Source organism: Anser brachyrhynchus (assembly GCF_964034855.1).
Source record: "Anser brachyrhynchus genome assembly, chromosome: Z".
Lineage (NCBI taxonomy): Eukaryota > Metazoa > Chordata > Aves > Anseriformes > Anatidae > Anser > Anser brachyrhynchus.
In genome coordinates this window covers 54,135,790-54,147,673 of record NC_137697.1, presented here as the reverse complement: position 1 = coordinate 54,147,673, position 11,884 = coordinate 54,135,790, and the positions used below count along the sequence as shown (strand labels likewise).

At 42.6% G+C, this 11,884-nt stretch overlaps 1 long non-coding RNA gene across 1 annotated transcript; it reads right to left on the bottom strand.

Moving 5' to 3' along the window:
- Positions 1-1,938: 1,938 nt before the first annotated feature.
- Positions 1,939-5,547, bottom strand: LOC308185110. Its single transcript, XR_013943123.1, has 4 exons — positions 5,428-5,547; positions 4,854-5,001; positions 3,091-3,273; positions 1,939-2,531 (listed from the first exon to the last, which is right to left on the bottom strand). It is a non-coding gene; the product is annotated as an uncharacterized lncRNA (long non-coding RNA).
- Between the last annotated feature and the right edge of the window lie 6,337 nt (positions 5,548-11,884).

Here is an 11,884-nt window from a genome sequence, read left to right as displayed (position 1 = left end):
CTGAGGTTGTCCAAAAGGGTTGGAACTGGCACAGCACTGGCCAAAACTGAGCTCAGCAGCCATGATGAAGCACTCTGTGCTAACAAATAGACAAAGGGACCTACAGTCCATGGAGGACCCCATACTGCAGCAGGTGGTTGTGTCCTGAAGGAGATCGCAGGCTGTGCAGAACCCACACAGGAGCAGGCCCTGGCACGAACTGCAGCCCTTGGAGAAGAGCCCACACTGGAGCAGTCCTTTCCTGAAGGACTGGACCATATGGAGAGTACCCTTCCTGGAGAAATTCCTGAAGAACTGTACTCTCTGGGAACAGCCCTGTGATGGTTTTACTCGGGTGGGCAGCCAAGCTCCACCTCAGTCACTTTCTCACTCCCGCTCCTTGAAGGGAAAGGGGGAGAAAATACAATGCAAAGGGCTCAAGGGTTGTGATAAGAACAGGGAGATTGCTCAACAATTACCGTGATAGGCAAAGCAGACTCAGCATAGGGAGACAGTAAGATTTATTGCCTATTATTAGCAAGCTAGAGAAGTGAGAAACAAAGGAAAGAAACCAAAAATGCCTTCCCCCCATCTGACTTCTTCCACCACCTCCCCCCAAGCTGTGCAGGGAAACAGGGAATGTGGCTGTGGTCAGTCTATAGCACTTCATCTCTGCCGCTCCTTCTCGTTCACTGTCTGCCCCTGCTCCATGTGGGGTCTCTCCCACGGGATGCCGTCCACAGGCAGCAGCTCTTCAAGAACTGCTCCCACATGGCTCCATACCATAGGGTCCATCCATCCCCCAGGAGCAAACTGCTCCAGCATGGGTCCCCCCCAGGTGGGCGGCAGCTCCCCCCAGACCTCCTGCTCCTGCATGGGCTCCTCTCCACGGGCTGCAGCTCCGGCCCGGGGCCTGCTCCTGCAGGGGCTCTCCGGGGGACGCAGCCTCCTCCAGGCCACATCCACCTGCTCCACTGGGGGCTCCTCCACGGGGGGGCTGCAGCGTGGAGATCTGCTCCATGTGGGACCCATGGGCTGCAGGGGGACAGCCTGCTCCACCAGGGGCCTCTCCACAGGCCACAGGGGAACTGCTGCTCTGGCACCTAGAGCACCTGTCCCCCTCCTTCTTCACTGACCCTGGCACCTGGAAGGCTGTTTCTCGCTCCTCTCTCTCTCCCTGTGAAGCAGCCTTTTTTGTTATTATTTTCCCCTTCCTTAAATATGCTCTCACAGAGGTGCAAACAACATAGCTTATTGGCTCGGCTCTGGTCAGCAGTGGGGCCCTTATCTAACATGGGACAGCTTCTAGATTCTTCTCGCAGAAGCCACCCCTATGGCCCCCTGCTACCAAAACCTTGCCATGTAAACGCACCAGAGCAACTCTTTCGGTGAAGAAATTTTTCCTAATAACCACCCTAAACCTCCCCTGGTGCAACTTAAAGTTTTTTGCTCTTGTCTTACCACTTGGGGCTTGGGAGAGGAGAACGATCCCCACCTCTCTGGAGCCTCCTTTAAGGTTACCGTAGAGCACAATAAGGTCTCCCCTGAACCTCCTTTTCTCCAGACTAAACAACCCCAGCTCCCTCAGCCGCTCCTCACAAGACTTGTTCTCTAAACCCTCAACAAGATTCAGAGCCCTTCTCTGGACATGCTCCAGCACCTCGATGTCTTCGATGAACACAGTATTCGAGGTGTGGCCTCACTAGAGCCGAGCACAGAGGGACAATCACTTCCCTAGTCCTGATGGGCACTCTATTTCTGATACAAGCCAGGATGCTCTTGGCCTTCCTGGTCACACTTCTTGACCACATGTTCCACAATAACAATTTTCATTTTTGAGGGTGGAAAAACCGTCATTCAAATAGAATAACAGAAAATCTCGCTGCATTACACCAGGAGTACGTTTTCAAAAGTTAAAAATAAATAAATAAATAAATAAATCTTAATGGTATAGGTATATCATCTTTTTTATTTTTTTACATACAGTAACAATAATAATGGCAATGCAAACTACTGTTCATACTACATTATTTTTCTTTATGTTATTTCTCAATGTCTGAGAAAATCACAGTTGTTGGATTTGGAACAGTTGATTTATTATAGCATTAAGTACTAATTGCTTTCCCACTCAGTAATTTGTCTAATGTAAGAGAAGCTGAAGAAATGAGGTCTTCACAAAGACAATAAGCTAACTCTGAAACAACAAGACTGATTCTTGCACGTGTGATAAAACTGTTTCCTCAGCTGAGAGTGTCTCTGAGCTCCATCTTCTCTTGTGGCTGTAATGACCATTACTGAGGTATAGATTCAGTCTCCCTAAGCTTGCTGTCCATAATAAAACAGAATAAATCCGTGTGTACTTGACAGAAGCATGAATGATGTATTTTGTTAGAATTTCAAGATTTTTGAGGAGAAAGGAGCCTCCAAAATATGGACTGGTTCAGAAGAAATGAACATGATCTTGCGAGAGCAGTCAGTTGTGCTGGATCATGAAGAATGCTATCAGAGGAATCCTGGCTTCACTCCAATGTTTTAGTTATTGCTGAGAAGGGCTTGCACAGTTTTAAGGCCTTTTCCATTTTTTTTTTTTTCACATTGCCCTGCCAGTGAGGAGGCTGTGGTTGCAAAAAAGCTGGGAGGCAACACAGCCAGGACATCTGAGCCGAACTGGCCAAAGGGATATTCCATACCGTATAGAATCATAGAACGGTTTAGGATGGAAGGAATCTTCAAGATCATCAAGTTCCAACCCCCCATGCCATGGGCAGGAACACCTCCCACCAGACCAGGTTGCTCAAAGCCCCATCCATCCTAGCCTTGAACACTTCCAAGAATGGGGCATTCACAGCTTTGGACAACCTCTTCCAGTGTCTCCTCATCCTCACAGTAAAAATTTCTTCCTTACCTGAGTCTATCCTCAGCCTGTCTTCATAGGAGAGGTACTCCATACCTCTGATGATCATTTTTGTGGCTCTACTCTGGACCAACTGGGTCTCTCTTGTGCTGGGAGCCCTGCTACACCATACCCTGGACTCTTGAGGGCAGAGTAGAGCGGGAGAATCACCTCTCTTGCCCTGCTGGCCACTCTGCTTTTGATGCAGCCCAGGATACAGTTGGATTTCTGGGTTGCAAGCGCATATTGCTGGCTCATCAACCAGTACCCCCAAGTCCTTCTCCACAGGGCTGCTTTCAAGGTATTTCTCACCTAGTCTATACTGGTGTTTCAGAGAGCCCCTCTGCTCATGCATTAGATTGGGAGGCTGGGCATCTGGTTTGGATTGTTGGAACACCTAGCTTCAAGAAGAATTAAAATTGAGTGTTGGACATCTACAACAGTAAAGAGGCATTTTCTCCTGCTCTGTGGTAGGCAATGGGCATAGCTGAAATACATCTGAAAAAAAACTGTTACCAGCTCGTACCGTTCCAGACAGACCCTTGATGATATCAGGGCCAAACACTGTGCTGCCAATTGTACAGACCTCATAGTATTATTACTTTTAAAGGCAGTTAAACTTAATAAGCAATGACTTTTATTAGAACACTAAAGAAAGCCTATTCATCAAAGGCTGCATCTTTATTAGATGTGGGGATGGAGCAATAATGTAGTTTTGCAACAAATGAATATTACAGCAATGAGTATTTGTTATTGGTGGTCTGTGAGTGAATGAATGAAGTGGCCCTGTGGCTGCTGCACCTTCTATGATGATGGTAGCAAGGGAGACCCATGTTCCTGCTGGAGCTCTTTCTAGACTGTGAATTTATCCGAACTGTGTTGTGTTCCCTTGGAGGTATAGCAACAAGCAATGTAGTCCAGTTGGAGAAGATCAGTAGATCAAAGCAGCTAAGGCTAAAGGCCTTACATATTCATCATGTGGTTCCAGCATCTAGGAGCTTTGGACTAGATTCATTTGGAGCCATTGGACAAAAATGTCTGCAAACTTTGATTCAAATCTATCTGAAGAACAGGTGATTAGTTTGGGTTTTTATATCCCCTTTAGGGGTTGCAATGCATTGATCTTGCACCTGAAACAGATCTTTAATTTCTGTTTCTTTAGAGAGAACATTCATTCATGTAGCACTGATCCTCTGTGAAACTACAGCTGGATGGAGTAAATGTGATTACTGGAGTTTTATTACAAAACTACATTATTGCTCCATCCCAGCATCTAATAGAGATGCAGCCTTTGAGGAACAGATTTTCCTTAGTGTTCTAAGAAGAGCTGCATCCAAAGGAACTGGGGTTCTCCTAGGACCACTACAGAAATATTTCTGCTCTCCATAGCTTGTCCAGCACAGGTAGTGTTGGTCAGAGCACAGTTGCCTCTGACACTTGGTGCATGAGACTTAACATAGACTCACAGTTTACACTGAGGTCAATCTGAAAATGAGAATCATGTTGGAGATGAGAAGAAGGTGACAGAGATGTACTTAGGGTAAATGAGTAATTTCTGTGCCCATTTCTTCCAAGCTGAATAAGAACAAAGTGAATTAGTTTAGCACTTGTCAGTAACTTAGATCACGATAGATTCAACAGATTTTATTTCCTAATTGTCCTGATAGTACATTTTCCTGTCCATTGTGGGTCTGTTCCACTTCCTAGAGCAGTCAAGCTGGATTCTGCCATTTGTCAGCAGAATTTTACATAAACTTTTACTGAGTACAGTCTACATAAATAGAATATAAACCCTGTTTAACTTCCTCCATCCAGTCAAATGAATAGGTATTTTATTTTAAAGGACTAAGCATTTTTTTTTTGGGGGGGGGGGGGGTCCATTTTCTAGACCTTACAAAATAGATCATGGCAACGTTCTATTGAAAATTGTGAAAACAGTTATCTTAAGAAACAAAAATGTATACCAGCTAAGTGTGCTAACCAGTGAAAAGCTTTTTACCAGTTCAACTTGAACCAAAAGAGATAGGAGAATTCTGCAGAAAACAAATAAAGACAAGGAATCAGGGAGTCTCTGTCAATCTGATGTGACGAAAAGCCAGCAAGATTTAGAGTGAGCGTTTTTTCATCTGCTGTAATAAAAATGATAAGAAAATCTGTTTAATATGCAACAAATTCAATTTAGATGATCAAGCTGGGATTGAGAATGATACACAATCTGTGTTAGATATTTTAAAGAAAAATTACATAAGTCTGGGTTGCTGTGGTATCATTGACGCTGTCTGAAGAAAGGTATTGACCAGGAGGTTTCTTAAGTTTTTCACAGGTGTCTTAATTCAAGGATTGCATTGCTTTGCCAGAGAAATGAACTTTAGGAAGAAAAGAAAAACCGAGTGCAGTGAGAGCACTAAGGTTTATACCACGACAAAAAACTGAATATCCAGGGATAAATGCTTAGTTCTACAGACAAAATGAGGTTTCCATTCAGGGAAATTGTTTGCCTGAATTTTCTGTAAGAGTTTCCCAGTGACTATGAAAATTAATGGGAAAGGACTCACTTGAGAATGCACTTTGTTCTTACAGGTCCCATTTCAATACATACTATGATGCGTCCAGAGGTAAATCTGTTTCATCGTCATTTGGTTTACTTTCCTGTGAGTCTGATCAATGGAGACACAGGACAGCCATGCACAGTAGTCCTCTCAGGTAAGAAAGTGTTCTCCTTCCAACAGGGATGTTAGAGTGAGCTCTGTAGTGAGACAGGGAACAAGATAAAGGATGGTGATTCCTAGGTCTTAGCTAGCACAATTGTATGTTAGAAAATGAAGTAGAATGTTCCGAGATTGGTAAGCAATTAATTGAAGATGTAAACGGAAAGTGTTACCTACAGGTTTAACACATATAACTGGGATGTTTGGGAAGAAGATTGGGAGAAGACGGTAAAAACCTGCAACAAAAGGTTTGTGTGGAAATTGAAACAAGGGACAGTAACTAATAAGGAATAGAAATGATAAAAAAAGGGGGATAGGAAATCAAGGAAATGGGCAATACCCAGAACAAAGACGTTTTAAAGAAAAGACCCCTTGGGTGCATACTGACACATTGGAAGGATATTGTTAGAACGGGAGGGGGGGACGGGACCACAGAAAGCAAGAGGACCCTCATTAAGTATTGCAGTCAAGGGTGGCCACTATACAAGCTTGAGGGTGGAGCTAAATGGCCACTTTATGGATCAATCGACTATAACACTATCCTGCAATTAGTGTTGTTTTTGAAGAGTGAAGGAAAATGGGAAGAAATGTTGTATACTGATATGTTGTTTCAGCATCCTGGAGGGAAAAAGGTATGGAATTAAGTTGGTGCCTGACTGAGCCTTTGGTGAAAGTACAGGCTGGAGAAAGATCAAAAGAAGCATTAAAAGGGTTATTGAAGGTGCTAAAGGTGTGGCATGTAGTATTTGACAGAGCTGTTTGAAGCTGAATGAGCAGGGAAAGAAGATATCAAAATCATGGGTGTGAGCCCTCTGGGGCCTCTGGTAAATCCCCAAATCTGGGTAAATTGGGAATTGAGAATCTGTTCCAACAATGTCCAGAAGAAACCCCTATAGAATTTTTGGACCAGCTTTGAAATACAGTGAAGAAAAAAAAAATACCAATTTGGACCTGGCTTCAGAAGACAGAAGCAATTGGCTAGCCTCTTTCTAGGACAATTGGCCCCTGATATCAGAAAGAAATTGTCCTAGGTTGCAGGATAAACTTGCAACAGTCAGAGCAGGAATGACAGGGACCTGGGGCATCTATCCTAGCAGATCTAGTGGTTGAAAGAAAGCTAGGGAATGAAGAGAGAGGCATGGATTTTAGGTTGGATATGGGAGCTTCTTTCTCTGTGTTAATCCAAAAATTGATTCTGGACAAGCACTAGCTCTGTAAATGTAGTAGGAGCAACTGGCCAAAAGGAAAAGTCATTTTTTTTGCAAAGCTTGAAATTGGAATTGCGGAAAAGTGATGGGAATACATCAATTTTATACTTACCCAATTTGCTTAGGCCCTTCTTAGGAAGGGACTTGCTGGCAAAATTGGATGCAAAAATTTCTTTTGAACAAGGGAAAATGGAAATAAAAGTAACATATTAAACTCTGAAGTCTATCTAACCCTGGCGAGTCCAGAGAAAGCTCCAGATAGGACTCCCTGAATGGGTGTAATTATGAACCAAGTGTATCTGGGAGTTTGGGCTACAGGACTAGCTGGGGGAGCAAAGAATGTAGTACCTGTAAAAAAAATGATTTAAAGGAAAATGCTCTGAAGGTATGCGAGAAGCAGTATCCACTAAAGGTGAAAGACAGAAGGGGAATGGAAGGAATAATCAATAACTTGCTTAATTGTGGACTAATCTACTAATAGTAGAATGTGAGTCAGAATATAACAGTCCATATAGGCCTGGTTAGAAAGGCAGATGGAACCAATCATATAGTTCAGGATTTAAGGGCCATCAATAGGATCACAAAAGATTTATACCTTGTAGTAGCCAACCCCTAAAACCTTTTGACAAAATTAGAAAAGAGTCAAGTTTGGTCCACGGTACTAGATTTAAAGGATGCCTTTTTGTGCCTGCCCATGGCACCTGAAAGCCAGAAACTCTTTGCCTTTGGATGAGAAAATCCTAATAGAGGACGAAAAACTCAGCTTACTTGCACTGTGTTACCACAGGGGTTCAAGAATAGCCCCACCATATTGAGAAACCAGCTAGCCTGTAATCTTGAAGCTTGGAAAACCCCTTCAGGAAAAGGGGACACTTGCAGTATATAAATGACCTGTTGATAGCTCCTCAAGAAGAAAAGGAATGTGTAGAATGGACTATTAGTTTACTATTTTTTTTTTTTTGGCATTAATACTGTGAACCCAGCCTCTTTCCTTATTGCATCAAGACCATGGACACGATATACTCCAGCCGACCACCCCTAGAAGATGCAGAGGATTGGTATATAGACAGCAGCACCTTCATCCACCAGGGATATGCGGTACCTCACAGGATATGTGATAACAAACATCAGCCCAAAAGGCTGAAATCATTGCCTTGGTAAGAGCTCTTGAGCTGGCAAAAGGGAAAAGAATTAACATTTGGACAAATTTGAAATATGCCTTTGGTGTGGTGCATGCACATGGGGCAATTTGGAAGGAGAGAGGACTCTCATCATCCTCAATTAAACAAGCAGGAGAGCTAAAGTTGCCATTTTGCACTGTAAAGGACATCAAAGAGGGGATGCTGATATTGAAAGATGAAATAGATTGGCTGACACGGAAGCCAAAGGGGCAGCAGAACGAGCAACTGAGAGTCAAATTTTGGTACTAGTACCAGGAACAGAAAACCGGGCATTAACAAAAGTCTTAGAAAATGAAGCAGAATATTATGAGATCGATAAGCAATTAATTGAAGATGTAAATGGAAGGTGTTACCTACAGGTTTAACACAAATAACTGATGGGAGAATTGTGATACTGTATGATATTGGATGGTAATTGGAGAACATAAGAAAGCATGCTGGGGAGCTGAAATAACAGTTTTTAAGTAGAAAATGGATAGGACCTAATTTGTATACCATTGTTAGGCAGGCATAAAAGTAAACCACAGACAGGAATCAAACCCCAAACAGGAACAATAGGGAAGGGAAATGTTCCTGGGAAACAATGGCAAATTGATTTTTTTGAACTCCCAAAAAAAGGGGGGTTTAGATGCCTATTGGTACTACCAGACACCTTTTCCAGATGGCCAGGAGCATTCCCATGTAGAAATAACAAAGCCAGAGAAGTGTCCAAAGTATTGTTGAATGCAACTATACCGAGCTTTGGTGTACCCTCAGTAATGTCATCTGACAGGTGACCACACTTGACTGCAGAACTGACCCAACAAGTCAGCAAAGTGCTGGGGATCGACTGGCAGCAACACACTCCGTATAGGCCACAGGCAACTGGCCAAGTGAAAAACCATGAACCATTTGATAAAACAACAGATTGGTAAAATCTGTCAAGAAACCAATATGTATTGGTAAAACTAAGCCCCCTTTGAGATATTGTGTGGCAGGTCTTACCAAATGCTGTATAAAGAAGATCTAACACAAGTAGGAAACCAATGTTTGCAACAACATATTATAGTTTTGGGCAAGCAACTAGAACAAATCAATAAGAACGTTTTAGGCACTAGACCTTTGATTTACCTCCCAAGGGGAAGTATGCACTTTAATAAATATTAGTTGCTATATGTATGTAAATGAGGCAGGACGAATTGAGACTGATCTCTCTCTCTCTATATATATATATGTATTTGAAAAGACCAAGATCCTACATAAGGTAGTTCAAGATGACACCTCATGGGGTTTTCGAGAATTATGCAACAAAACGACCTCTTGGTTACCCAACTTTTCTTGGCTTAAGCAATTGTGTAGAGGAAGATTGATCTTCCTTTTACTAGTATTCTTGACCTGTGTAGTGGTACAGTGTGCATTTTGGTGCTATATGAAAGGACTAGATGATTATGAAAGCTGGAAGTGTAACCGAAACAAGCAACAAGTCGAAACTGGTAAGAATTTTATGAAAACTTTGTATCAAGAAGGCTTGTTATAAGCAAAAGAATTTGCTTTGGATAAAGAAAAGGGGGGACTTGAGACAGGGAACAAGATAAAGGGTGTTGATTCCTAGATCTGAGCTAGCACAATTGTATGTTAACAACCCAAAGATAAGGGAGTAGAAGACTGTATGCATAGATAATGGAACCAGCAAGAACTGGCTTGACCGATGAAGTCTGTCAAAGACAGGAAAGGACAAAATTAGCAGCGAGGAAGACTTCTGCCCTTCATCAAAGACCACAGTGTGTGCCAGATGACCACCCAAGGACGCCAGTACCCATACGAATAGAGACGGGAACCTACCTGACTGATTCTTCGGAGACCTGATGACTGGGCAAGAGACTTATGGGGGAAATGATTCTTCGGAGACCTGATGACTATGCAAGAGACTTACGGCAGAAATGAAATGAAGATGGATTTGTCCCAGTAACAGAACCACACTGCCAGCAACCGTTGGTGCGCAAGTTAGGTGGAGCTATCCCCCTTGCGGCTGGCATGTGTGCACAGCGCCGAATAAACATACCTGCTTTATAACCATTCTGAGGTTATAGATAGAGTCTGATTTCCGCAAGTCAGTAGCTGACCTACGCTGTAGAGCTCAGAACAGATGTCATCAACAGACTTCAAGTGACTGATCAGCTAATTTGATTAGCTAATATGACTTGATTAGCTATAACTACCAGGACTAAAAGTTTGGTATTTCTGGAGAAAATCATGTAGATGAAGGAGTGTTCAAATGATGATGTACTAGTTTTGAAGTCTACAAGTATATTCTACCAAACTTTTTAAGAATAAATTCCATGCTAGACCAATTGTAATGAATTTTTTCTATTATTTCTACAAAGCTGTCTCAGTCTGAAAACTTGAGACAGTTCAGTGTTGGGTGGTCATCTGTCTTAAAATGCTGGGAAGAGGGGGCTGCATTCATTTCCAAACTGGCTGTCATAAAGGCCTTAACTTTGCATTATGTTGAGGCAGTGGTCATCTCAGCCTTATTGTATTTCTCTGAGTAATGTAGCCCCAAAAGAGATCCCAAGGTCCAGAAAAGACATGGAAATAATTGGTGGGTTGTAAGGAAAAATCATATTCCACCATACAGGAACACCAGAGCTGTCTGTAGAGTTTAGAAGTCAGCTGAAGTTATTTATGTTTCATCTGAAGGGAGTAAGAAAAGAGCAGTTAATATAAAAGAATGCATGTCTGACAGTAATACAAGCGGATGGTAGCCTGTTTTATCTGGGTCTGTGGATTTTGTATCTGTATGCTGTTGAGGAGATTGTCAGAATTCTGATTAGAGAATAAGGAACCTACAGAAAGTGCAGTACGCAAATGCTGGAGAGCACGGGTCAAAGTTTTACGCTTCCTGGGACTGCCTAGCATATTAACAGGTCTAGGGAAAAAAATGACTGTGGTTCCAAATTAATAGCACATTGACAAGTGTGATTTAAATCTATCCCCATCTCAATCAGTCAGCCCTACTGAAATCTTCAAATACTTAAGAGGTAACCCGTAGCCAATGGTGTCAGAAAGTGCTGTGAGATTTGAGAAATTAATCTGCATTTCTCTCAGGTAACAGTTTTGTCCTTGTGTGAGAAGCAAGTGAGGAATTTTGCTGCCCTTGTGTCTTTTATTTAACCTCCATTAGCACCACATGTAGTAAAATGCTACTGTCTTAAATAAATGTTACGTTTTTGAGAAACAAATTAGATGGAAAATAATCTGTTAAGAGCTGACTGCCTTCTTCCCCCCAGACAGTTGAGATGCATCTCTCTTTCCCTCTCTCAAGCATTTGCTGCTCTGCACTTCCTTTTCTTTCATTGGAGAGTCAGATAAATCGGTTGCTTTGCACTAGTATATGTTCCTTGGAAAGCCGCTTAAACTCTCTTCAAACTCTGGACTAACTATAAAGGATTGCTTCCTCTAACTGGCACTTCTGCTCTAGCTGGATCTTCTAAATCCCATTTTACTGCTTCTGCTTACTAAGTAGGTGACAGAGACTTTCATGACCGGAGAGCAGAGGAGTTGTAGTTCTGTCTAAAGAAAACATTTGGAAGTTTTGAAGCTGTTTCCCCTGCTCAGCTGCCATCCCTATGTTAATCAATCACCTGATCTTTTGCATTACAGCAAAAGTCTTGATTCAGTTATCAGGGAAAGTTATTTCTGAAAATACTCAGCCACCTCTGTGCATGCCAAACCATCAATGGCACTGTGCAATACAAAGACTGCGGTGATAAATCAGGTTGTGGAATGAATGGCAACAAAACTAATTGGCTCCAGATCCAAAATATCTTTTATTTGACCATTTTATTTATGGTAGCACTCCCCTCCCCTCCCACTCCCTCCCTCCCCTCCACTCCCTCCCCCTCCATTCCCCTCCCCTATGCTCCCCTCCCCTCC